Source organism: Oryctolagus cuniculus, chromosome 2, assembly GCF_051225735.1.
Source record: "Oryctolagus cuniculus isolate XC-2025 breed Fujian yellow rabbit chromosome 2, ASM5122573v1, whole genome shotgun sequence".
NCBI classification, from domain to species: Eukaryota; Metazoa; Chordata; class Mammalia; order Lagomorpha; family Leporidae; genus Oryctolagus; species Oryctolagus cuniculus.
In genome coordinates this window covers 153,313,631-153,337,544 of record NC_142868.1, presented here as the reverse complement: position 1 = coordinate 153,337,544, position 23,914 = coordinate 153,313,631, and the positions used below count along the sequence as shown (strand labels likewise).

At 43.5% G+C, this 23,914-nt stretch overlaps 1 protein-coding gene across 9 annotated transcripts in view; it reads left to right on the top strand.

The window, feature by feature from the left end:
• SPTBN1 (spectrin beta, non-erythrocytic 1) overlaps window positions 1-23,914 on the top strand; it is a 213,265-nt gene that overhangs the window by 23,724 nt on the left and 165,627 nt on the right. The window contains exon 1 of one of the 9 annotated variants that reach the window (XM_089327648.1): window positions 3,244-3,489. The exons of the other annotated variants lie outside the window; for them this stretch is intronic. The gene's annotated coding sequence lies outside the window, so the exon portion shown is untranslated. Of the gene's footprint in view, window positions 1-3,243; window positions 3,490-23,914 lie in introns of those variants that run through there. 9 annotated transcript variants of the gene reach the window in all.

Here is a 23,914-nt window from a genome sequence, read left to right as displayed (position 1 = left end):
ATGATGAATCCAGTTTTTATTAGAAATCATATAAAATCAAGGCTGAGGATTCAGCTTTCCTTTTCTGTTTTGTCTGCATTTTTTCCTTTTTGAGTGGCAGTTGGTGGTTTGTAACAGGAAACACTTTTAAAAGTGTTACCTACCTTGGCAGCCCCCAGCCCACCCCCTTCCCACCACCGTGGCAGTCGGGGTCTGACTGTAGAGGACACACCTTTTGAAGGTGACTTCTGAGGATTCAGGGCAGAGAAGAAAACCTCTTTAGAGTCTGGTCCTTTTCATTGATTTTAGTATTGTTGTAGTTTGAAAAGCATTCATGACCCGACACAGAAAGTCAGAAACTCTTTAACGTGGTCTGGGGCTGACAGGAGTCAAGTTTAATGCATCAAGGAATATTACAAACGTGAGAATCCTCACTATTCACCATGGAGCTGTCCTCAAGACTGGTCCCAGGACCCTTCCCCAGCAGGCCTTTGAGGACAAGATTTCACTCTCTTTATGAGGGGGTTACTATTTGATGACCTCACATACTTATGTTGGGTTTCAGCAAGGGTAGACTTGGTGTAGGTCTGCTTTTGAGAGAGGGCTGTCTAATTCCTCCTTACCTGAGGGACCTGTGAACCTCATCTCATGAACCACCATGTGGGCTGGTTGGGGAGCAATGTTCTCACCTTGTAGGCTGCAGCTCGTGGTCAGAAAGCTTGTAGGAATACATAAAATTTTGAAGTTTTCAGGCTGGGTAGCATTCTAGAGAATCTGCACCACTGTATTAAGGAGGAGGCTGGGTGAAGTCACACAGCCTTGTGCATTGTAAGCGCTGACACATTCGCTGTCAGGTCGGTGATGGTTACCCTGAGCCATCCAGAGACTGATGGAAGTACTGAGCATCCTGTGAGAATTTTCAAAGTGCTGACTGTTGGGACCACTAGTGATGCATTTCAGAATTACAGTCGTAGATAGCAGGTGAGCCTGTCTCTCATTGGGCTTTATGCTCACGTTTGCTGTGTTCATGTTGTCAGGCTGGCAGTAACGGTTAGACGTCTGCTGAGGAATATGAAGTGTTTTGAAAACACACAACACCAAAGATAAAGGGGGGGGCATATTTTCCCCATTATTATTCAGGAAAGGAGGAAAGCCCATTGTGTATGAAACTGTAAGTCGGCATGTACTGCAGCTCCACCTTTGTTTTCTATATGCGCTGGTTTCTCAGTCCAGGCTGAAGGAAGGTGAAAGTCATTTCAAAATATAAAAGGATCTGGTTAAATATTACTTTGATCGGTTGAATATGTTTAAAATTTTTCAGACCTGGAGATGTCGATGGTGACTGACCGAGGTCTCCTGTCTGCCTGTAGATGTTTTGTGTTGGGTATTATAATGATTTAATGGGGGATATAGGGCAGTTCTGGAACACATGACCCTCACCTGCCATTCATCTCCAGCAATTTGTAACCACGTAAGAAATCCAGGGTATGATGCGTAAAAATCAATAAATCTTGTTGTCCCAGTCCTTGTCGACAGAAGCTAAGACTTAAAGGTGGTAGTGTCTTACGTGGTTGCGTTGTGTTTCTGGAGGCATACCACCTGGCTGGGACCCTGCTTCTGCTAGGTACTGAGAGTCTAGTAGGTGAGGGTAATTTATCATCGAGCTGGGATAATTTATGAGAGTGAAAGGGAGCACTTTTCATAAATGTATGAGGGCTGAGGCAAGTGAAGTAATACGGTGATCCTAGTGTTACCAAATTATTTAATCTTGCTGTCTCAGTTTCTTCACATTGTCAAATGGGCCTGATGATAGTACTATGTTGGGATTAAATACAATAAAACAAAGTGGTTAGGCTATTGTTTGGCATAAAATAGTCAATAGAATTAACTATTAAAATTATTATTTAAGATACTAAATTCATATAGTAGTCACTGACATATACAGTTTGTTATCTGTTGTCTTCACAGGAAGGGGCTCCAGACAGTTCATGGAAAATCCACGTTATTTGTTAATTCCAGTTTTTTGGAGAGCTTTTTGGAGGCCCCTTGTATTTTTTACTCCAATGCAAATTTTCTTTTAATTTTACTAGTGACTAAAGATGTTTAGGAATGACTTCTTTCATCTTTGGCACCTACTCAAACCTAATTGCTTGCTTTATCTGAGCCTGTACTCAGATAAAGGCTGAGAGATTAAATCTGCTCGCTCGTTGTGTTTCTGGGACTTAGTTATATAATTAGTGTCTGTGGTCCAGAGAAGGCTGGGCATAGAGGTGCTTGTTTACCAGCTTGTAGCTACTTGGTTTCCACATTGGAGAGCACAGATTTTTACAGCCGACCCTGAGGTGCAGGAATGGTGGGGTGGTTGAGTAGGTGGGCAGTGGGAAAACTGGATCTCCTTCCTGCTTCTGAAAGTTGTTTTTTCCAAGCATAGTGATAGGTGATGTTGCCAGATTTAGGAAACACAAAACAAGGAAACCAGAACGCCCAGTATGGTCTGAATTTCAGATAAACAACACATATTTTTAGGTATAAGAATGTCTTATGCAATATTTTGGTCATACATATATTAAAAATTCACCTTTTTGTGTGAAATTCAGCTTTAACTGGACATTTGGCATTTTCTGATAATCCTAGTTATATGATCTTTAAGATAATTTTTACCCTATCCAGTGTAAGCCACATTCAGATGTATGTAACTATTATGTTAACTAGTAAAATCAAGCCGTGCTGTCTGTCCTCTGTTGGGGGCAGTTGAGAAGGTGCTGCCGGGGAGCTGGTGCTGAATGCCCAGGCAGGCCGAGAGGAATTCAGTCTGGTTAGCAAAATGACAGGGATCACGTTTTCTATGTGAGAACTTCTGGGCTGTATGAATGGACTTAAGCCAGTACTTTCACCTGGGAGGGGAGTCCGCTGGTTAAGGTGACTTCTTGAAGCCCTGAACTCCAGGCGTTCTCAGTTTTGTGACTGAATTATTTTAGCAGTCATTTGAGGAAGGGAGTTTAATTTTGGATCGTTTATTTTTCACACATCAACGTAGAGGGAACAACTTTGACTCCCATGAAGAGTGACCTTCGGATACTCACTGAACTGTCTTCTCCCTGTTTTTGACTCTCAGTTGTGAGGCCTGGAAAATGCTGGTGAGTGTTGTGTATCAGCTTGGGAACTCTGTCAGCAGTCAACCTGAAGGGCACCGCATGCCTTTGGGAAATGCTGATTGGAAGATGAGAGGCTGCAGAAGCCTGAGTGTCTATTTGCATTTTTTACACTCTGCATGTGACGCCTCTGTTAAGCCAGGTCTCAGAGAAAAAGCTTCACCAAGTTAATGATCCACTTGGTGAAATTAGTAATGGAAAAGTGAAGGTTGACAAGGTGCCTGCTGGAAAACAGGGAGCCGCAGCAAATGGATCTTGGACCAATACCGGATTTTTAATTGCTGTCATTTTGAAAGCCTCATGTACCCAGTGAAAAGGCACAGGTTTCAGATGATCTTGTGAAGAAAAACGCACGGTGGTAAGAGCTTACTCTTAGGCACAGATAGTGTGTGGGTGGGTTAGCCAAGGGGAAAAACATCCAGCTAGAGCAACTAGAGCTGTTTGTTTAAAGTACCACATTTAGAGGTGTATTTTGTTAACTGGTAGCTTTCCAGACAATGATTATTTGTGTATAAGGATTCACTCCAGCTAGGCTGTGGGTGCTGGTGGTTTTTTCAAAAATTCCCTTTTCTCTCTCTGCTGAGCCGCTTCTTTCTGTCCTCATTGCTTCCTTTCCTGGCCTGTTTCTTTTAGACCCCATTTTGCTCTTGACTACTGTGAGGTTTGTTGTGTCACAGGGTTGATTTGCATGACAGGTGGAATATTTGGTTGAATTGTTTTCATGTCTGTGTTTGCAGGTGTCTGGTTGGATAGGGAGGGGACTGCTAGGTAGACATTTTCACATTTTGGAGCTGTGGTTCTTAACCTTAGCAGCATGCTGACATCACCTGAGGAGCTTAAAATGAGACAGATGTTTGAGCCCCGCCATCCTGGGATCTGATTGATTTAATTGTCTGGGGGAGCAGAACGGGCAATGAGATTCATAAGGGCTGCCCAGGTGATTCTAACGTGAAACTAAATGTGCACGATACCCTCTGCTCTGCTCTCGGAGTTATGGCTCTAGCTGGTGCTGTCCAGTAAAGTAACCATGAGCCCCAGGTGGCTATTTTTAAATCTAAATTCATTAACATCAAATAACACGCAAAATTCAGTTTCTCGGCCACAGGGGCCACGTTTCAAGTGCTCAGCAGCCTGGAGCGGCTCCTGGCTGCCATGTTGGACAGCGCAGAACGTTTCCGTCAGGGCAGAGAGTTCTGCCAGGCGAGCTGCTGCTAGGGCTGTGTGCAGGATGTCAGCAAAACATGGGAGGCGCCACAGGCATTTGAGACTCTGCCCCAGGAAGGGCAGGCTGGGAGCAGAGCTAATCCCACAGGGCTTGCCAGTGCTGAGTTGCTGCGTGCCTTCGTAAGCAGCCTTTTTCTCAATGGTTTTTGGCGCCAGCCCTGCAGCAGTTGGTGCAGGGGATTGTGTGTCGCATCTTCTAGAAAGGCCCGGTGGACAGACTGCGGAGAGGACTGAGGGCAGGCACATGGGAACCCGAGAAGGGTTGCAGCCTGACACTGAGGGAGCTCAGGGAAGCCCTCTGAGTCTTGTGGGAAGGGAGTAAGACTTAGCTGGGAGGGGGCTTGGTTGCTTCTGTTGAAGAGACCCGCCTCATCTGGTTTGTCCTCCGTGTGCTGGAGGCAAGGAGAAGGCTAGCACCTATGTCCAGTGAAAAAGTTCCATGGTGCGCCTCTGTGAATGGGGGCAGGGGCACTGAGGGGTTAGCAGGTGGGATCAGACTTCAGCCTTGCTTTTCAGACAAGCACCATCAAAACCAAGTAGGGTGGAGTTATGGGAAAGAGAACCAGAGGAAGAATGAGGGATGCTAGGGCTGTGGATTTTCTGCATGATGCCTTTCTCAGACAGGGGCCCTATGGAGGCTGTGCATCCCTTGGACAGCTCTCTTGAGGTGGGCAGTTTAGTCTGTACTGTCCAGACTCTGCTGTGCCTCCTCCTCTTGTGTTTCGCTGGACACTAGTACCTCCCTGGGATCCGATTCTGTTGCTGGCCCCGAGCCTGCCAGATGGAGAATGTCCAGTAACGGCACAAGGAGTAGATAGGAGGAGCCCTGAAAATGCATGAAGTAAATGCGGGCAGGTGGTCCAGGGCTCCAGGTCCCAGTGACCTTATAGGGCATGTGGGTCACTTGCCAGTTTTTCCTGCTTCGTCATTGTCTGCTGTGAACCATGGGTGAAGTCTAAGTGCCTGTGGCAGCCCTCATTTCCTTGCTTTGTGCTGCTTATCGGGTAAGTGGTTTTGATAAGGTTCTTTCCAGATATCTGCACTGGCAGACGATAACCAGACACTGCTGATCTGCCCCCTCCCCTTTAAGTGATCAGAACCCCCTCATTCTATATGCTTAGGTAGTGGGTTTGTTTGATTTCCCACTCACTGTCTTTAGCTTCTTTTTTGACAAAACAAGAGAAGAGGCACGCTCTCCTTTCCATTGTCACTAATTTATATAGACATTTTGTTAACCCTCATCTGCTGTATTGAATAATGTCCAATACTTCTATTTTGCCTTTTTTTCTGTATTCTGAAGCTGTAAAAGTTAGGTAGAAAATGGTCTCTTAAAAATGGGAAAATGAAGGGCTGATGGTTGTGATGTAACAGGTTAATCTACTTCTTGCAATACTGTCATCCCATGTGGATGCTGGTTCAAGTCCCAGCTGCTCCACTTCCTATCCAGCTCCCTGCTAGTGCCCCGGGAAAAAAACGGAGGATAGCCAAATGCTTGGGCTCCTGCACCCATGTGGAAGACTGGGATGAAGCTCCTAGCTCCTGGCTTCAGCATGGTCTAGCCCTGGGCGTCGCAACCATTTGGGAAGTGAATCAGTGGATGGAAGATTGTCTCTGTCTTTCTGTAACTCTTTCAAATAAATAAATAAATATTTTTTAAAAATAGGAAAATGGAAGACCAAAAAAGCAGTGCCTAGAGGAATCATGGGAAAGCAAGCATTGGCTCATTAATGTCTTGTGGAGAGAGAAACATCCATAACTCTTCAGGGTGCCGCTGGTTCTTTTGGCTCACAAATTTCTGAGGACTTTGTTGAACTGGATTTTAAAGGGCAAGTCGGAGTCCTTGAACACTTGCATTCTGAAGTGCCACTTTTCAGTGATTAGTGCACAGAAACATCTAGAAAGAAGTAGACCTGGCACGTAGCAGTGAGATTGAGTGCAATTAAAACAGAAGGATGAGGCCGGCGCCACAGCTCACTAGGCTAATCCTCCGCCTTGCGGCGCCGGCACACTGGATTCTAGTCCCGATCGGGGCGCCGGATTCTTTCCTGGTTGCCCCTCTTCCAGGCCTGCTCTCTGCTATGGCCTGGGAGTGCAGTGGAGGATGGCCCAAGTGCTTGGGCCCTGCACCCCATGGGAGACCAGGATAAGTACCTGGCTCCTGGCTTCCGATCAGCACGATGCGTCGGCCGCAGTGCACTGGCTGCGGCAGCCATTGGAGGGTGAACCAACGGCAAAGGAAGACCTTTCTTTCTGTCTCTCTCTCTCTCTCACTGTCCACTCTGCCTGTCAAAAACAAACAAACAAACAAAAAACAAAAACAAACAAACAAAAAAACCCAGAAGGATGAGGTGGTTCTTTAGAGGGCATCTTGTTTGGTGCTTTACAAACGTGTACATCAGAATACCCAGGGACTTTAAAACCATCACACATCTGGACCTTCTCACATCGCTGTTCTAGGCACTGGACCCAAAATCTGTATTTTGAAACTCCTAGGTTATTTTGTTGAGCAGGCAGGTTTGGGAACCACGGCCTGATTGTCATGTCTCAGTTTTCAGATGAGGCAAAGGCAGCCAGTGGTGAGAGCAGACCAGGAACCTTTCTGAGGTCCCTTGTACCCCTGAGAATCAGTGCCTCTCTGGTTTCACCTTGGACTGTTGTGCTGTCTGACTCATACTTTAGTTGTCTTCCAAAAATCGACTCTTTTTTTTTGTTTATTTTTTATTTTTGGCAGCCTGTTCAATTGTGCTCTTGTTTCATCCTCAGGGTCCTATTTATTGTTTTGTTATAAGGCATGGTGTGTCCCAGGTCCAGTGTGGTCACATTGGCTGTGTGCATGCCTTGACGGAGAGTTCTGGAAGCTTTTTTTCAGTTTCCTCATTGTGCAGTATCTCATTCCTGTGGCTTCTTTGTGATTTGCAGATTATTCTCCCACCACCACCACCACTAAAAAAAAAAAAAAAAAAGCAACCCTGTTTCTTGATATATTTTTTGACACAGAATAACTCCAGATGGTACATTTTGTATAGAGAAAAAAAATAGTTTTTCACACTTTTCTGTGAATTATTTTGCTGCTTTCACTTTTAATGAAGTTATCTCACAAAGGATTCGCTTTGTAGAGATTCTAATATGAATAAATGCACTGTATACAGTATTTAATTCCAGTGACCAAAATTAAGAGTATTGTTACCATCAGAGCCTAAAATAGCAATCATATTTTCTAGAAATAGAATATTATAAAAAGAATGCACGGGTTTTACATTGAGAAATGAGTGCCAGAGATGAGATAAAACAAAATTATGTAATTGAAAATTCTTTGAAAAAATATGGCAATATATAGAAGTAAGCTACTGATTTTTTAAAATTGTAATTCTGATTTGAGTGCTGATGCAGTTTCACATATTAAGAGCTTTTACAAACAGCGTACATACAGAAATCCCTAATGTAGAGTGTTTTGCAAAATATTGCTGACGATGTGTTTTTATTTAAAAAACAGAAAATGTGTTTTACTTTGAAATGGTCTTCTCGCTGTGGATTTATTAGTTCATTATTAGCTGGATTTTCTGGATCAAGGAGACAATCTGCATGAGCCAAACAATGTTTTTAATCTTAGCTTTGTTTCCAGAAGAATGGAAGAGCTGCTTGGCCTTAACTGTTCATGCTGATCGCTGTTCACTTCACCAGGGTGAAAACACAGAGAGTGGAAAACACGTTTCTGGAGATTTTATAACCAGATCTTTTAATTCAGAAAGTGTTTAAAGTGTCTTCTCTGATACTGCTTTCATTCTGGTGGGGCTCACAAGATTAGGAAATTGCAGCAGTCTTGAAACTGCTCAAGTGGTGGAGAGAGTCCGTCAGGAGGCAGGTTCTTGGGGACCTGAATGCTCGGTTTCCCCAGCGTTGAGAGCAGGAAACAGGGAGCCTGCAACAAGTGCTGTGGTATCCAGAGAATGGGCGTGTCTCAGGTAGGTGCCCCATGGGACGTGATGGGACTGGTTCTCGGCTAGAGGTGACTCTGGAAGAGCCATTTGTGTTAGTTGGAAAGATGAGGGTTCAGGGGAGTCCCAGGCAGAGGGAGCAGTGTGCACAAGATCAGGAAGAGAGAAGACAGTGTCTGTGGCTGAAGCAGAAGAGCGTGTTGAGTGAAGGGAGCTGAGGCAAGGTAAAAGGACTTGCCTCCTTGAAAGGAGATTGGACTGAAGGGCTAGGGTGCTAGAATGTTGTAGTCAAGTTTCTGTTTGTTTGTTTGTTTGTTTGTTTAACATTTATTTATTTGAGAGGCAGTTACAGAGATAGGAAGGAGAGACACAGATGAGAGATCCTCCATCGAATGGTTCACTCTACAAATGGCCACAATGGCTGGGGCTGGGCCAGGCTGAAGCCAGGAGCCAGGAGCTTCATCTGGATCTCCCAGGTGGGTGCAGGGGCCCAAGGACTTGGACTATCTTCCACTGCTTTTCCAGATGCATTACCAGGGAGCTGGATCAGAAGTGGAGCAGCAGGGACTCTAAGTGACGCTCAAGTGGGCTGCCAGCACCGCTGGTGGCTGCTATACTCACTATGCCACAGCACAGGCCCCAAGTTTCTGTGTTTTTTTAAAAATTAATTGAAGTGTACAACATTATGTTTTGATTTATTTTATTTGAAAGGCAGAGTTACAGAGAGGTAGAGACAGAGAGAGAAAGGGGGAGAGAGAGAGAGAGATCTTCCATCCTCTGGTTCATTCCCCAAATGGTTGCAATGAGTGGGGCTGAGCCAGGCCAAAGCCAGGAGCCAGGAGCTTCTTCCAGGTCTCCCACGTGGATTCAGGAGCCCAAGGAGTTGGACCATCCTCGGCTGTTTTTGCAGGAGCATTAGTAGGGAGCTACATTGGAAGTGGAGCAGCTGATTCTCAAAACTGGTGCACATTTGGGATGCTAGCACTGCAGCTTGGGGCTTTAATCTGCTGCGGCACAGCGCTGGCCCTGTTTCTGTGTTTTTAAAGCTCATGTGAGCTGAAGCAAGAAGAAGATTAATTTCAGTAGGGCAGATTTCAAAACAGAGAGCCAGTAAAGAGGCTGTGGCAATAATTCAGTCATGAAATATTGATAGACATTAATTCAGATTAAGATAAATTTTTGGATCCAGAAAAATTATTATAAACTTGACAGGAAATGAAGTCAGCATGTAAAAGAGATACCTGCACTCTCATGTTTATGGCAGCATTCTTCACAGGAGCCAAGATAACAGAATCAACCTGGATGGCCATTGATGGATGACTGAATAAAGAAAATGTGGTATAGGGACACAATGGAACATTAGCCATAAAAAGAATGAAATATTGATATTTGCAACAGAATGGATGGAATTGAGATCATTGTGCCAAGTGAAATAAGCCAGACACAGAAAGACAAATACCACATGTTTTTTCTTAAGTGGAAGTTAAAAACGTATGGGTGCTGTATTATTTGGAATACACACACACACACATACACATACACGTACACACACATAAATAACTGAACTATACCCCTTACATAATAATACATTATTATTTCCACATTTTATCTTTGTCATAAATCCCATATTATGTGATATATCCACTCGCTTTAAAAAGTTTTGTGTGTGTATATATGTATATCATGGGTACATATGAATGAAATAGGGCAAAATGCTAAAATTCATTTAAATGTTTGTTTGAAAGCTAGAACGAGAGAGAGAGAGAGAGAAATATGATAGAGTTCTTCATCCACTGGTTCACTCCCTAAGTGGCCACAACAGCCAGAGCTGGGCCAAGCCAAAGCCAGGGACCAGGAACTCCATCTGGGTCTCCCATAGGGGTGGCAGGGACCCAAGTACTTGTGCCATCTTCTGCTGCCTTTCCAGGTGCATTAGCAAGGAGCTGGATCAGAAGCAGAGGAACTGAGATCAGAACTGTGTTCTGGAAAGGATGCCAGCATCACAAGCCATGGCTTGACCTTCTTTGCCACACTAGCCCCAGTGTTAAAATTTTTTTTTTATTTGACAGAGTTAGACAGTGAGAGAGAGAGAGACAGAGAAAGGTCTTCCTTCCATTGGTTCACCCCCCAAATGCCGGAGCTACACCGATCCGAAGCCAGGAGCCAGGTGCTTCCTCCTGGTCTCCCATGCGGGTGCAGGCACCTAAGTACTTGGGCCATCCTCCACTGCCCTCCCAGGCCACAGCAGAGTGCTGGACTGGAAGAGGAGCAACTGGGACTAGAACCTGGAGTCCATATGGGATGCTGGCGCTGCAGGTGGAGGATTAACCAAGTGAGCCATGGTACTGGCCCCTAAAAATTGTTAAAGCAATGTGTACTCGTGGAGTTACTCTTTTTTTTTAAGATTTATTTATTCATTTGAAAGCCAGAGCCACACAGAGAGAGGAGAAGCAGAGAGAGAGAGAGAGAGAGATATCTTCCTTCTGCTGGTTCACTCCCCAATTGGCTGCAACAGCTGGAGCTGTGCCAATCCAAAGCCAGGAGCCAGGAGCTTCTTCCAGGTCTCTCACGTGGGCGCAGGGGCCCAAGGACCTGGGACATCTTCCACTGCTTTTCCAGGCCACAGCAGAGAGCTGGATCAGAAGTAGAGCAGCCGGGTCGTGAACTGGCACCCATATGTGATGCTGGTGCTTCAGGCCAGGGCATTAACCCGCTGCACCACAGCGTTGGCCCCAGAGTTATTCTATTTGCTTTTCTTTATTACTTGAAATATTTTTAAAGTAAAAGGAAAAAAATTTTGGCTGACAGGAAAATACCTCTGCCATTGTTACTATTACTTTTCTCTCTCACATCATGACAGATTGAGAGTCTCTAAATCCATATTCAGTGTCAGAGATCTCCATATTATTTTATTAAATAAGTTTTATATGTTTATTTGAGAGGCAGAGATATGGAGAAGGGAGAGGTGAAGGGGAAGGCAGAGGTTTGGGGGAGTATGAGTGGGGAGAGCCAGAGCTCTCCCATCCACTGACTCACTTTGCAGTGACCACAAGGGCTGAGCCAAAGCTGGGAGCCAGCGACTCAATCCAGGTCTTTCATGTACATTAGAGAAACACCAGATTACTTTCAGAGGATCTAGAGTTAGACTCACAGCTGACTTCTCATCAGAAACCCTACAGTCTAGGAGAGAATGGCAAGTGCTAAGAGAAAAAAAATTCCAAGTCCTAAGAAAAAAAACTGTCAACCCAGAATACTGTACCCTGCAAAGCTCTCAATTCTGAATGAAGGTGAAATAAAGACCTTCCATAATAAACAGCCTTACTAGACTCAAATACAGTAGTAACAGGGGACTTCAAGAATCCACTTTCGGGCTGGTGCTGTGGTACAGTGGGTTAAAGCCCTGGCCTGCAGTGCTGGCATCCCATATGGGCACTGGTTCTAGTCCTGGCTTCTCGAACTCTTCTGATCCAGCTCTGTGCTATGGCCTGGGATAGCAGTAGAAGATGGCCCAAGACTTTGGGCCCCTGCACCCATGTGGGAGACCCAGAAGAATCTCCTGGCTCCTGGCTTCATATTGGTGCAGCTCCAGCCATTGTGGCCATCTGGGGAGTGAACCAATGGATGGAAGACCTCTCTTTCTGTCTCTACCTCTATCTGTAACACTCTGTCTTTCAAGTAAATAAAATAAATCTTTAAGAAAAGTACTCCACTTTCAGCAATGGACAGGTCAACCAGACAGATAATCAGCAATAACCATAACTGCAGTGGATATGCAATATGCAATAACCAAATGGGTATGTCCAGAACTTTTCATCCTACAAATGCAGAATACATATTGTTCTCACCAGTGCATGGAACTTTCCCTTGGAGAGACCACATGCTAGGCCATAAAGCAAGTCTCAAAAAATACAAAAAAATCGATATCATACCATGCATCTTCTCTGACCACAATGGAATGAAGCTAGAAATCAATAATTTGGGACTCTCGAAAACATTTGTAAACACATGCAGACTGAATAACATGCTCCTGAATGAACAGTAGATCATAGAAGAAATCAAAAAAGAAGTAAAAAAAAATTCTGTAAACAAGTGAAGACGACAATACAATATGTCAAAATTTAATGGGATACAACAAAAGAAGTGTTAAGAGGAAAGTTTATAGCAATTGGTGCCTACATCAGAAATTAGAAAGGCACCAAATAAATGAACTTTCAGCACATCTTAAGGACATAGAAAAACAGCAACAAACCAAACCTAAAACTAGTAGGAGAAAATAAATAATTAAAATTGGATAAGAAATAAACAAAATTGAAACAAAAAAATACAAAAGCTCAGTGAAATGAAGAGCTGATTTAAAAAAAATAAGCAAAATTGACACACCATTTGCCCAACTAGCCAAAAAGAGGGAGAAGACCGAAATCAATAAAATTAGAGATGAAAAAAATCTAACAACAGACACTACAGAAATAAAAAGAATCAGCAGAAATTACTACAAAGAGCTGTATGCCAACAAACCAGGAAACCTGAAGAAATGGATAGATTCCTGGACACATACAACCTACCTAAATTGAGCCATGAAGACATAGAAAAACCTAAACAGACCAATAACCAAGACAGAGTTCAATCAGTAATAAAGACCCTCACAACAAAGAAAAGCCCAGGACTTTATGGCTTCACTGCTCAATCCTTCCAGACATTTAAAGAAGAACTCACTCTAATTCTTCTCAAGCTATTCAAAACAATGGAAGGGAAGGAATCCTCCCAAACCTCTTCTATAAAGCCAGCATCACTTTAATTTCTGAATCTGAAAAAGATATAACATAGAAAGAGAACTGTAGACCAATTTTCCTTATAGATACAAAAATCCTCAAAATACTACCCAGTCGAATCCAACAACACATCAGAGATCATTTGCCCAAACAACTGGAATTTATTGCTGGTATGCAGGGATGAGTCAACATTCACAAATCAATCAGTGTGATATATTACATTAATAAATTGAAGAACAAAAACCATTATTATCTCAATAGATGCAGAGAAAGCATTTGATAAAATAGAACACCCTCTCATGATGAAAACTCCAAGCAAATTGGGTATAGTAGGAACATTCCTCAACACAATTAAGGCACTTTATGACAAACCCACAGCCAGTGTCCTATTGAATGGGGAACAGTTGGAAGCATTTCCACTGAGATCCAGAACCAGTCAAGGATGCCCACTCTCATCATTGCTATTCAATATAGTCCTGGACGTTTTAGCCAGGGCCATTCGGCAAAAAAAAAAAAAAAATCAAAGGATACAAATTGTGAAGGAGGAAGTCAAACTATCCCAATTTCAGATAACATGATTCTATATATAGGTGACCCCAAAGACTCCACTAAGAGACTATTGGAACTCATAGAAGAGTTTGGTAAAGTAGCAGGATATAAAATTAAAAAAATCAGAATATATCAAAAAATACAAAAATCAGTAGCCTGTGGATACAAAGAAAATGTCACAGTTGAGAAAGAACTTCTAAGATGAATCCTATTCACAATAGCTACAAAAAAATCAAATACCTTGGAATAAATTTAACCAAGGTTGTCAAAGATCTCTACAATGAGAATTACAAAACATTAAAGAAGGAGTAGAAGAAGAAAAAGAAAAGTGGAAAATTCCTTCATGTTCCTGGAATGGAAGATTCAATATCATCAAAATGGCCATATTGCCAAAAGCAATTTACAGATTCAATGCAATACCAATCAAAATATCAAGAACATTTTTCTCAGATATAGAAAAAATGATGCTGAAATTCATTAGGAAACACAAGAGACCCCAAATAGCTAAAGCAATCTTATATCACAAAAACAAAGCTGGAGACCTCAGAGTACCAGATTGCAAGACAAACTACAGGCCAGCGCCGCAGTTCAATAGGATAAGCCTCCGCCTTGCGGTGCCGGCACACCAGGTTGTAGTCCCAGTCGGGGCGCCGGATTCTGTCCCGGTTGCCCCTCTTCCAGGCCAGCTCTCTGCTGTGGCCAGGGAGTGCAGTGGAGGATGGCCCAAGTGCTTGGGCCCTGAACCCCATAGGAGACCAGGATAAGTACCTGGCTCCTGGCTTCGGATCAGCGCGGTGCGCCAGCCACAGCGCACCGGCTGTGGCAGCCATTGGAGGGTGAACCAACGTCAAAGGAAGACCTCTCTCTGTCTCTCTCTCTCTCTCACTGTCCACTCTGCCTGTCAGAAAAAGAAAGAAAGAAAAAAAAAGGCAAACTACAAACTAGCACAAAAACTGATGGATAGAACAGTGGAATAGAATAGAAATGCCAGAAATCAGCCCACACATCTACAACCAACTTATTTTTGACAAAGGAGCTAAAAATCAGTCCCTGGAGTAGGGTCAATCTCTTCAACAAATGGTGCTGGGGAAACTGTATCTCCACATGCAGAGTATGAAGCAAGATCCCTACTTTATACCTTACACAAAAATCTACTCAAAATGGATGAAAGATTAAATATTTGACCCGATATCATCAATTTATTAGAGAACATTGGAGAAACCCTGCAAGACATTGGCATAGGCAAAGAGTTCTTAGAAAGATCCCAGAGGCACAGGCAGTCAAAGCCAAAATTGACAAATGGGATTATGTCAAATTGAGAAACTTCTGCACTGCAAAAGAAACACTCAGTGAAGAGGCAGCTGGCAGAATGGAGAAATTATTTGCAAACTATGCAGCTGATAAATGGTTAATGACTAGAATATATAAAGAACTTACGAAACCCAGCAACAGCAAAACAAGCCAGGTAAGTAATGGGCAAAGGACTTTGCAAATGGCTAACAGACCATGAAAAATGCTCAGGATCACTAGCTGTCAGGGAAATGCAAATCAAAACCACAATGAAGTTTCACCTCACCCCTGTTAGAATGGCTTTCATACAGAAATCAGCCAACAACAAATGCTGGTGAGGATGTGGGTTAAAAGGTACCCTAATCTCCTGTTGGTGGTAATGTAAACTGGTGCAGCCACTGTGGAAGGCAGTACAGAGATACCTCAGAAATCTGAATATAGACCTACCATATGACCCAGCCATCCCACTCCTGGGAATTTACCTAAGGGAAAAGAAGTCAGCATATGAAAGTATTATTTGTACCCCCATGTTTATTGCAGCCCAATTAACAATAGCTAAGATACGGAATCAACCCAAATGCTGGTCAACTGAAGATTGGATAAAGAAATTAAGGGATATGTACACCATGCAATACTACAGTGGTTAAAAAAAAAAATGAAATGAAATGGTCGGGACGCCAGATTCTGTCCCAGTTGTCCGTCTTCCAGGCCAGCTCTCTGCTGTGGCCCGGGAGTGCAGTGGAGGATGCCCCAAGTCCTTGGGCCCTGCACCCACATGGGAGACCAGGAGAAGCACCTGGCTCCTGCCTTCAGATCAGTACGATACGCCGGCCACGGCGGCCATTGGAGAGTGAACCAACGGCAAAAGGAAGACCTTTCTCTCTGTCTCTCTCTCTCTCACTGTCCACTCTATCAAAATAAAAAATAAAAAAAAATTCCTAGTAAAAAATAAGAATCAGAATAACAGAGAGAGGAGGAAGAGGGATGGAAGTGTGGCTTGCAGGGTAGGTATGGTTGGAAGAAATCACTATATTCCTCATGTTCTATTTATGAAAATCATGAAGTTTGTGTTCCTTAAATAAAAGGTTTTGGCGTGGGATGAGGAAGAGTTACAGAGAGAGATTTTCCATCCTCTTGTTCATACCCCAAAAGGCTGCAACAGCAGGAACTGAGTCAGGCTGAAGCCAAGAGCCTGAAACTCCATGCAGGTCTCTCAAAGCCATCTTCCACAGCTTTTCCAGGTGTGTTAGCAGGGAGCTGGATCAGAAGTGGAGCAGTTGAGACACAGATTAGAGCCCATGCGGGATGCCGGTGTCTGAGGCAACGGTCCTTGGAAAACAATCTTCGTAGTTGTGTATAGTAGGTATACAGTCCCGTGTTGGACATTTAGATTGTTTTCCTACTATATAAAAACACAATGATGAGTATCAATGCATTCAAACTTTTATCCAAATTCACCCTTTCCCTTAGACTCCTAAGAGGGGAACTACTAGATCTAAGGGATTTTACTTAACGTTTGTTTCGAAGACTGGATCATTCCTGTACCCTTGTGGCAGGTATCTGATGTGCTGTCTGTCGCGCTGGCTTTCTACTGTGGTAGATGGCTTCAAACTTAAGCAGGCAGATAACATTTTATGTGGGATTTGGTTTTTGTTACTTAAAAGGTTTGTTTCTGGAACCGTGTGTGTAAATTACATCAGTCTCCAAGCTGAGGACATATGGACCATGTGTGCTAATGTCTCCGGCAAAGATACTCCCAGCCAGCCTGCAGTAGAAGCATAATTGAGTAGAGTGAATTTTCTTTCTTTTTATATGGAATTGGATTTATTGGCTTGTATAAAATGGAGCAGAAAAGTTAATAGAAATAATAAAAACTGTCATGCTATGTGTAGGTCTTTTAGGATATTATACTCAGATTCTTTTAAAATTGTATGGTTAGAAAATTAATGTACAGTTTAATGTGTCTACAGAATATTGAATATAGTGTTTATTAGAAAACTCAACCATTTGAAGTTCAGATAGAACCAAAGAGTATCTTGATACTTGATACTTGATAGAACCAAAGTATCTTGATACTTTTAGTTTTCTTATAATTTGTTCTATGTTGTGGATTGTTCTTACATATACAAGGGACAATTTAAGAGTTTATGGAAAATGCATAAATTTGTGCATGGATTTCATAAAACAATGTTTTTAAACTTTTTGCATAAATTTATACTTATTAATTCTTTGAGGTACCCTCATATATTCAGTAAACTGCTTTGATGTGTTCTAGATTCACCTAGGTTAAAGTTGGGGCACAGGACCCATGATTATCACCTTAGGTGTTTGTATTACTTTGTTCTCTGCAGCTCATGCTGTATTTATTGCTGAATAGTCTCTTAAACAGGAGACCCTTTAAATCTTACCTCTAACTTTGGATGAAGTCAGGGTGGCTAGCAAAGATAGAGGAAGTTAATATAATTTCCCCAAAGTCAGGTGGGTAGGTTACTGTCTTTGCCTGCAACACATACAAAGAAAAGGTCCTTCTTCAAGACACTGACACAATTGCAATGTTGTGTTCTTTCCCACAACCTCACTGTTGAGAGTTAGAGAAAAAAGAAGCAATTAATGGTGCCATCCAAGTCCTGAGAAGAATGAGACACAATGTAGGAGAATTGGATGGCAGATAGATTGCAATTTTTTATGTAACTGTAATTAATATTGGCATGACTCAAACTTCAGTTGTGAAGATTGGATTTTAAAAGTTAGAATGATTATTAACATTATACAGTGACTCATCATCCCTTATAAAAGGACTTCTTCCTTTTAAATAAGAAATTTCATTTTTTAAAAATTGTACATATTTGGGGCTAGCATTGTAGTGCAGTATGTTAAGTTGCTGCTTATGATGCTAGGATCCCATATGGGCACAGGTTTAATTCCCAGCTGCTCCACCTCATCCAGCTCCCTGCTAATGGCCTAGGAAAGCAGTGGAAGATGGCACAGGTGCTTGGACTGCTGCACCCACATAGGAGACCTGGATGAGGCTCCTGGCTCCTAGCTTCAGCCTGGCCCAGCCCTGGCCATTGTTGCCATTTGAGAAGTGAACCAGTAGATGGAAGATCTCTCTCCCCCTGCCCCAACTGCTTTTCAAATAAAATCATTTTAAAAAACTGTGCATACTTACAGGGTACCATGTGATGTTTACATACATGTATACAATATGTAATGTCCAATCAAGGCAAACATATCTATTCAAATATTTAACATTTATTTATGGTGGAAACAGCCAAATTCCTATTGTCCAGTTTTTTTCCTTAGAGAAATATATAGGACATTATCATCTGTAGTCAACCTACTAGGAAATAGAACAACAGAACTTCTTACTCCTAACTCAATACCCATTAATCAGCTTTTCCTTATCTCTCCCATATCTACTTTTATTTATTTATTTATTTAAAGATTTATTAATGTATTTGAAAAAGTTACACAGAGAGGAGAGACAGAGAGAGAGGTCTTCCATCCGCTGGTTCACTCCCCAGTTAGCCACAACGGCTGGAGCTGCGCTGATCTGAAGCCAGGAGCCAGGAGCTTCTGGGTCTCCCTCAGGGGTGCAGGGGCCCAAGGACTTGGGCCATCTTCTACTGCTTTCCTAGCTGGGTCTCGAACTGGCGCCCATATGGGATGCCGGCACTGCAGTCCAAGGCTTTAACCCGCTGTGCCACAGTGCCGGCCCCCCATATCTACTTTTAGAAAGTGTATTTGGTGGGGTCTGCATTGTGGTGTAGCAGGTAAAGCTGCCACTTCTAATGTAGGTGTCCCATATGGGTGCCAGTTCATGTACCAGCTGCTCCACTTCCAGTCCTCCTCCCTGCTAATGGCCTGGGAAAGTAGCAGAAGATAGCCCAAGTACTGCGTGGGATATCAGGATGTAGCTCCTGACTCCTGGCTTTGGCCCAGCCCTGGCTGTTCTTTTCTCTATGTGTGTATCCCTCTCTCTGTGTAACTCTGACTTTCAAATACATAATAAATCTTTTTTAAAAAGCTGTTATTTGGGGGTCTTGCACTGTGACATAGAAGGTTAAGCCTCCACCTGTAGTGTTGACATCCCATGTGGGTACTGCTCCACTCCTGGCTGCTCTATTTTTATTTTTTATTTTTTTTATTTTTTTTGCCAGACAGAATTAGACAGTGAGAGAGAGAGACAGAGAGAGAGTTATAGACAGTGATAGAGAGACAGAGAGAAAGGTCTTCCTTCCATTGGTTCACTCCTCTAATGGCAGCTACGGCCAGTGCTTCACCGATCCGAAGCCAGGAGCCAGGTGCTTCCTCCTGGTCTCCCATGCGGGTGCAGGGCCCAAGCACTTGGGCCATCCTTCACTGCCCTCCCAGGCCACAGCAGAGAGCTGGACTGGAAGAGGAGCAACTGGGACTAGAACCCCGGAATGCCGGCGCCGCAGGCGGAGGATTAGCCAAGTGAGCCAGGGCGCCGGCCTGGCTACTCCACTTCTGATCCATCTTCCTGCTAATGCTCCTGGGAAAGCAGCAGAAGAAGGGCCCAAGTACTTGGGCCCCTGTAGCCACATGGGAGGCCTGGAGGAAGCTCCTATCTCCTGACTTGAACCTTGCCTACCCCTGGTTGTTGTGGCCATTTGGAGAGTGAATCAGCAGATAGCAGATCTCTGTCTGTCTGACTCTGTCTCTCTCTCTCTCTCCTCTCTGTATCTCTGCCTTTCAAATAAATAAATGTTTTTTAAAAATTGTGTACGGCACTTCATCATACCAAAAAAAATCCTTATAGTAGTATTTCTTTAAAAATTATGATATAGGCCAGCGCCGCAGCTCACTAGGCTAATCCTCCGCCTAGCGGCGCCGGCACACCGGGTTCTAGTCCCAGTCGGGGCGCCGGATTCTGTCCCGGTTGCCCCTCTTCCAGGCCAGCCCTCTGCTGTGGCCCGGGAGTGCAGTGGAGGATGGGCCAAGTGCTTGGGCCCTGCACCCCATGGGAGACCAGGAAAAGCACCTGGCTCCTGGCTCCCGCCAACGGATCAGCGCGGTGCGCCGGCTGCAGCGCGTCGGCCGCGGCGGCCATTGGAGGGTGAACCAACGGCAAAGGAAGACCTTTCTCTCTGTCTCTCTCTCTCTCACTGTCCACTCTGCCTGTCAAAAAAAAAAAAAAAAAAAAAAAATTATGATGTAGCTTAGGCATTCCACTTCTAGGTATTTGCCCAGAAGCAAATGATTAAATGAAATGAAAGCATATATCTATACCAAAACTTACAGACAAATGTTCGTAAGAGTTTTATTTGTTGTAGTTCAAAACTGCAAAAATGTTCATCATGGGTGAATAGTTAAATAAACTGTGTTACAAACATACAATGGAATACTACTCAGCAGTGAAATGGACTGTTGCTGTACATACCAGCATCAGTGAATCTAAACATAGTTATGTAAGATTACCCAGACAAAATCAGAAGTCAAATTCTATTCTATTATCCCACTTATATGGATGTTGTGAACTAATCTCTAGAGACAGAAGCAGATGAAGTGGGTGTGGGGGTGGGCAGTTAGAAGGTTTTTGGAGTGATGGATGTGTTGATTTACTTACCTGGGGTGATGCTTTCACAGGTGTAAACTTGTGTGAACCTTAGCAATTTTTCTTAGATTCATTTTTTTAAAGAGTTATGGAGACAGAGGGAGAGACAGAGACCTTTCATATGCTGGTTCATTTCTCAGATGGCCTCAGTTGCTGGGACTGGGCCAGGCCAAAGCCAGGAGATTGGAACTCCACCCAGGTGCTTACATGGGATTCTGGCTTCTCTGGCGGTGGCCCAACCCACCACACCACAACACTAGCTCTACAACTTGCCAAGTTGTATAGCTTGTATATTCACAGTTTATAGTATGTCAGTTATACCTCAGTAAAGCTGTTGGTTTTTTAAAAAGAATACCTGAGGTTAGCCTTCTCTCCACTTGTCTGCTGTCACTGCCCCCTCTTTTCTCCCACCCTACCTCATGGGCAGCAACAGAGGCAGAGTGGGCCAGTGGCTGTAGTCTAGTGTGCAGATTGCTGTTCCAGATGGGGTACAGGGGTGTGCCGTAAAGGCCTTCTTACAGGTGGAGAGCTTGCTTTGGGTGTGAGAGAGCATTGCAGCAGGTGTGCTGAGTCTGGGAACTGTAGGACGGGTGGCTTTGCGACATCAGATGGGGCTGGAGGAAAGCAGAGACTTAGATGCTTACCCCATGGTGTAGAACTTTGGTTGGAAACCATGAGGTATCTCTGATGGGTCTTGCCCATCTCTGGGAAGATGAGGAAGCAGGAACCTCTGGCTCAGAGCTCAAGGATCCCTTAGAAGATGCCACCCATCCCAGTCTTGTCCAAAGAATGTTCCTGTTGGAGAGAACCTTATCCGGCAGGATTTGTCTTGCCAGATAGCTCTACCCTGTCCAAGAAACTGCACACCACATTGGAATCCCACCTGTACAAATACTTAACATTTCTTGTTCAAAAAATAAAGTGTTCTTTGTAGAAATGAAGAAAAATACAGCTTTAAAAAATAAGAAAAATTCAGTTTGCCTTTAATCTGCTACCCAGTGCTAACTCCTTTTAACTTTTGGTGTATATTTGATGTATGCATGTTTTCAAAGAAAAATAGAGTCATCATGATCATATTTTGTTGCCTTCTATTTTGTCTGAGCATCACCTCGTGTTTTATATAAACATAAAATAATACTAAACATATAGAATAGAAATATATCTTATATATACAATTATATGTGAAAATATGTAAAATATAAAATATATAAAATAAATCATACTGTGTATCATAATTTATTTAATCAAGCCCCTTTTGGACTTTTTTATTTTAAAATTTTTGTCGAAAAAAATGTGGTAAAACCATAATCACATTTTTTTTTATTAAAAAGGAAGTAAAAGGGCCGGCGCCATGGCTCAGTAGGCTAATCCTCCACCTGTGGCGCCGGCACCCCTGGTTCTAGTCCCGGTTGGGGCACTGGATTCTGTCCCGGTCACTCCTCTCCCAGTCCAGCTCTCTGCTGTAGCCCCAGAGTGCAGTGGAGGATGGCCCAGGTCCTTGGGCCCTGCACCCGCATGGAGACCAGGAGGAAGCACCTGGCTTCTGGCTTTGGATCAGCGCAGCGCGCCGGCTGTAACGCGCCAGCTATTATAGCGGCCACTTTGGGGGTGAACCAACAGAAAAAGGAAGACCTTTCTCTCTGTCTCTCTGTCTCTCTCACTGTCTAACTCTGCTGTCAAAAAAAAAAAAAAAAAAGGAAGTAAAAGAATACATAATTGCTTAACTTTTTAACAAGAGTTTCTTAAATCTGTTTTCCAGAAAGATAGATTTGCCCTAGTAGATGTTTTAACTAACTGAAGGTAGGGAGGCCCCCTTCTTGAATTTATGTGGGCACATACACTGATTCTTTGTTACCTAGTGATAATTATTTCATTTTTGTTTTTCACGAAAAGTAGCCACCAGTGTGAACTCTTATTGTTCCCAAAGAAAGACTTGTTCCCCATATCAGAAATGTGATAAAAAGTATAATACAGGTAATGGCAAACATTTTTTGAATATTTTTCTGTTCCACTTTTGTTAAAGCATTTTACAAGCATTAACTTATTTAATCATCCATATATCTATGAGATGGAGGTTCAGTTTTTATTCCTGTCTTACAGCTAAGTAAACTGAAATACAGACTGTTAGTAACTTACCCAAATATGTCATGAATGAATGGATCACATGGCAATGTGATCATCACGTCCAGTGAGCAAGCATATAAGTAGATTAAAATAACACCAGTCTGTCACTCTGGAGACCTCCCATGCATGACTTTGAAGGACCCAATATTTGGTGTCGATCCAGGTTGAGGGAGACAGACTCTTTCATACACTGCTGGTGGGAGGGTCCATTTCAGTAGGGTAATATATTTCCTTCTAAAAATTTATCCCGAGTTGTCGCTCCCCCTCTTCGTGGAAGAACGACACTAAACCCTGCGCTGTTCTTTTGTCTGCTCAGCCCTTCCCGGGTTTGCTGCTGGTTCTTCCCGGGTTGGCTGCCGATCCTTCCACCTCCGTGGAAGGGCGGCTCCCCCTGCCACTTTCCCCACTTCTGCAGGGGAGCGGCACACCGCTGGCCTCTCTCAGGGGCTGCTCAGATGTTATCCGGATGTTCCCTTTAGATGTTCCTGGTGCATGTTGTCTCTCTCCTCCTTTATAGTCCTCTTCCACCAATCCCAACTCTGCTACCCACGTGCCGAGTACGCTGCTCTCCTCCAATCAGGAGCAGGATCAGCTCCTGCAGGTTATTGGTCGAACTGGAGGCAGCTGTGTAGAAGTTGTTACTCCTCTCCCAGCACGATATTGTGGGAGAGCAGATGCATAGAATGTCTTAATTCCAGTAACTTAGTCTAGTCCGAGTTGCTCCCCACACCGAGTAAATGATTGCACAGAATTGTAATGATACTACCATTCTCATGAAGTATTGCTGAGAATAGTGAATAAGAGTATGTTCTGTGGTAGGGACTGGGCTCAATAAACTGTGGTACCTCCAGATGGTGGTATGATGTTCAGCTAATAGGATGATTTGAGCATATGTTTTTGGAAACTGTTATTCAGGTGATAGTAAATGAGGGTAAACATACATTGTGGAGCCTGAAGTCTCATGTCCGTGCACATTCTGTGCTTCTGGCTGTTGGTCTTGGGCCCCCACTGGAAAACCAGGACACCTGGCTTCCTCCATAGTTACTGTGGTGCCCAAGAAATCTGCCATAAGTTCATCCTGTGGGATGCATGTCTATCCAGGGAACCACAGCATTCCAGTGAGATGGCTCTCTCAAAATGAGCACCATAGAAAATGCCTGGCTTGTAAATCACATATTGACTTCATTTAACAAATGCAGAAATGGAAATTGACAACAGAAAGGCTTGGCCACAGCAAGAACTGCAAATTAGTGTCATTTCCCCATATCCCTCCCGCCCCCCGCCACCCTCAGTCTTCCACCAGACTACTTGAGC